This window comes from Sinocyclocheilus anshuiensis, unplaced genomic scaffold (assembly GCF_001515605.1).
Source record: "Sinocyclocheilus anshuiensis isolate Anshui unplaced genomic scaffold, SAMN03320099.WGS_v1.1 scaffold2698, whole genome shotgun sequence".
NCBI classification, from domain to species: domain Eukaryota; kingdom Metazoa; phylum Chordata; class Actinopteri; order Cypriniformes; family Cyprinidae; genus Sinocyclocheilus; species Sinocyclocheilus anshuiensis.
The window spans coordinates 136,959-140,891 of NW_015555935.1; the positions used below are offsets into that span (position 1 = coordinate 136,959).

Here is a 3,933-nt window from a genome sequence, read left to right on the forward strand (position 1 = left end):
TGAGGGGGCGGCGCATGTCCTAAAAGGTTGAAAACCCCTGAAGTAGACATTACAAACTGTAGCTTTAGAAAGAAATAATTTATTTGATTTAACATAAAATATATTATACATAAACATTTAGACTACAATGGATGATAGAATGATAGAATTATTTTTTTTGGGTGAACTATACCTTTAATGTTTTTTGTAATAATAATGTGATTATTTATATTATTATATTTATATTAATTATGTATAATTATATTTATATTAATTATAATATGTAAAAAATAATAATGATTATTGTTATGATTATTATTATTATTTTTAATGAAATTATACTCTAAATAAGAAACTAAATCTGCCAGCAGGTGGTAAATGTCTTTGTGTCATTCATTAATTCGATGTTCAAACGGCTGATTCATTTAGGAATGAAGTAAATGGCTCTGTTTATGAATGGGCCTTTGAATCACTGGTTCACATAATTCGTTCAAAACGCGGATTCATTCAGAAACTAAACATCGCTGTGTTGCTCGGAGACGCGCAACAATTCTGCTATGCTTTAAAGGTTATATGTTCTCTGCAAAATTGAGCAAAAACATAATATTTTTTAAAATATAACACAATATTAACTTATTTACAGAACTGTTGTATAAAATCACATTTAAACTCATGATATTCGGGACAACTCGTGCAATACTGCTCTCCCTGCTCGTGTGATATCGCTTTTCGTATGATATAAATATGAGACAAAAACTCATGCAGGGGCATTTTTTGCACCAATATCTTGAATTTTAGGGCATAACCGCATTTATGGAGCTGTTGCCCTGCATCATGTTTGTCAACAGTCAACTCCATAAAATGTAGTATTACGTACAGGTCTGGGGGTGGGGCCAGTGCATTAACTGCGTTAAAATATTTGAATAGCGTTAAACTGACAGCCCTAATATATATATATATATATATGTAAGCAATAAGGCGTTGTTAGGCACGACGCGAAGCGGAGGGCTTGCAACCCCTTCAGCCGTGATTTATTCACAATATAGCACGGGCTCGAGTACCTTATTGCTTTTGTAAAATGGTTACCACACAATAAAAAATATTAAAACCAAAAATGTATGTATTGAAATGTTACTTTTTTGAAGCAAGTTCGTTAAATGCTGTCCTTCCGCTAAAAAATAGTTCCTGACAGCAACAGTAAATGGCAAGAGCATGTTCTGAACATGCCTCATCTAATGGACCTTAAATAAAAACGGAGAATAGGAGCTCTTATCATCCGCTGTCATTTATTTTTTAACACCATATATGATATTTTCTCACACACATACATCTGATTATCTCTCAGCATGAGAAAACGTCTGTTTTCTGTCTTTTAGTCTTAAAACAGACTGATTCCCTGCACAGCGTGAGTTTGCAAGCGTCATTACAGTGTAAACTGATGGACATACAGAATCATACCTGAAACAGAAAACTAATACAGTAGGGGTTGCACCGACTAATCGACTTCAATGCTCTGCCATGATGCTTTAAGCTTGACGTCGACTAGTCGCTGATCCTATAGAGGGCGCAACAGGATAAGAAATCTTTGAATGACTTCCACATTTACGCTCCGTTTCCGAACAGTTAAAATGACAAATAAATGCATACTCTGAAAGCGCTCCACAAGACGTGTGATTATATTACTGGATGCTTGAAATTGAACAGGAGAATGCTTGTTTTAAACAGCCTATTGTACAGGTAAATTAATCACTGTTCTAATATAATGCGCTGCTGCACTGTAACGCACACACATAGGCTTCAGACAGTAGCTCGTACATCACGCGTAGATCGCGAGCACACAGAATCATTCAGCGCGGAAATGTATTGTCAACACTGTCCTGTGATTTCTCAATAAAATAGCTTAGAAACTGAAAAGTTCAAGTTGAAAGATGCAACATAACGCCAGCAAGGGTCACTCATACTTCATTAAATAAATAAACCGTTAATTCTGCCGAAATACATAATAAATGAAACCGTTTTGATGCTATATTATTGATTGCTGCTTATGTTGCTAAGGGTGTTGCTCAGTGATGCACAGAACCGTTGGGTGATGCGGTCATAGCCGTGCTGTATCGTGAATAAAACACAGCTGCTGACCAATCAGAATCAAGGAATGGAACTAACCATTTTATAAGTATATATACGTGTATGCATATGTGTATATATGTATAAGGGATGTAACGGTACACGTATTCGTACCGAACCGTTTCGGTATGGGTCTTTCGGTTCGGTACGCATGTGAACCGAACGAATACAGTTTTTTTTTTTACAAAAATGTGAGGGGTGTACTCCCTTCTGTGAGATACTGTGTGTGTGTGTGTGTGTATATATATATATATATATATATATATATATATGTGTGTGTGTGTGTGTGTGTGTGTCTATGTGTATGTATATGTGTATGTATATAATAAATATAATATAATGGGTGTTATATTATATAATTAAATTTTTGGTACAGGTCTTTTGGTTCGGTACGTATGTGTACCGAACAAATTGTTCCATTTTTATTTCAGGAAATTCAGACAATAAATGCCGTTTTGGCACTATGACATGGCGTGACAGCGCTGTATAAATGCCTCCGTTTTAACGCCAGCGCAGAGCGTGAGTGAGCGCGATCATCCCTCCATCTTTTATTACTAGTTTTAATGCGAAATATACATGAATGAACATCTCACTCCTCATGTAAATCGCTTAATTAGTGTTTCAAACCGTAGAAAGACGTCATTAAAACAACTTGTAAACAAAATGTCACGTAGCATTTTATTTACCTCAGGCAAAAGTCATCAGTGTCTACAGCTCATTATTTGCTAGAGAAATGAAGTCTAGAGATGAGCATTTTCAGAAATGTACTATATTCTCATTATTTGCTTTACCTGTTAGTGATGTCTTAATGATTTAATGTATGTTTAAATAAATCTTTTATGAACAAGTTATGACAGCCACTCTGTAAATTATTATATTTCAACAACAAATAGAAATTGCATAATTTAGAAGTTAATTTAAAAACAATTTACATGTTTGCATACATTTTTTTTTATTTTATTTGAGTGATTATTATAGTTAAAATCAAATAGTAATTAAATTTAATTTTGGGCTCTGTTGTTAATTGTAACCTTATAGTAATGTAAAAGGGCTCCCTATAGTTTAGAGCGGAAGCTGAAATAGATTTTTATCCCTATGCAAATTGATTATAATTGAATTTATTTAAAGAAATAGCAAATTGTTCAGAAAAACCATTGTTTAATAAAACAAACAAATTATGTACAATAAGCAGATTTATTGCATCATAAAAGAAAAAAAGAATAGCTGGGAAAGCATGAAGTTTGCGAATGCCGGTCTATCAGTCAAGTCCGAGGCAAGACGCAACCCATAGCCACGCGTCATGACGAAGACATCTCAGATAGACTGGTGGCAGATTAAAGTAATAGGAAATAAATTCCTGTAGAGTGATTCCTTGCACAAAATGCACATCAAGTATGCTAAACATCGAATCTTGAACACATATGATGCGCTAGAACAGACCTTGTTCTTATGCGTCATGCAAACACATTTGAGTGTCTTTTTCTTTTAATGACTATGTCCTGTTGAAAGTGCATACCGCCATAGACATAGGTCTGTGCATACCACCACCTATTGCATGACATCGGCATGACAACTGACGAATCACCGGTGGATTTGGCTTAGGAGAGCAGATAACGATCAGTTAAAAAAAAAAAATGCTTGATCGGCTCGGGACATTCCTACATATGTATTACACAAGGTTATTTTCGTAAACGAAAACTAAAACTAAGACTAAAACGATTCGTCAAAAAACATTTTTGTAAACTGAAATAAAATACAAAAATCAAAATAAATGAAAAACTAAAACGAAACGAAACTAACAACAGTTATTGCAAAACTAACTGAAATAAA

At 34.3% G+C, this 3,933-nt stretch overlaps 1 protein-coding gene across 2 annotated transcripts in view; it reads left to right on the top strand.

The window, feature by feature from the left end:
* Nucleotides 1-3,933, top strand: part of LOC107675963 (histone RNA hairpin-binding protein-like) — a 14,510-nt gene that overhangs the window by 6,979 nt on the left and 3,598 nt on the right. The window lies entirely within an intron of this gene.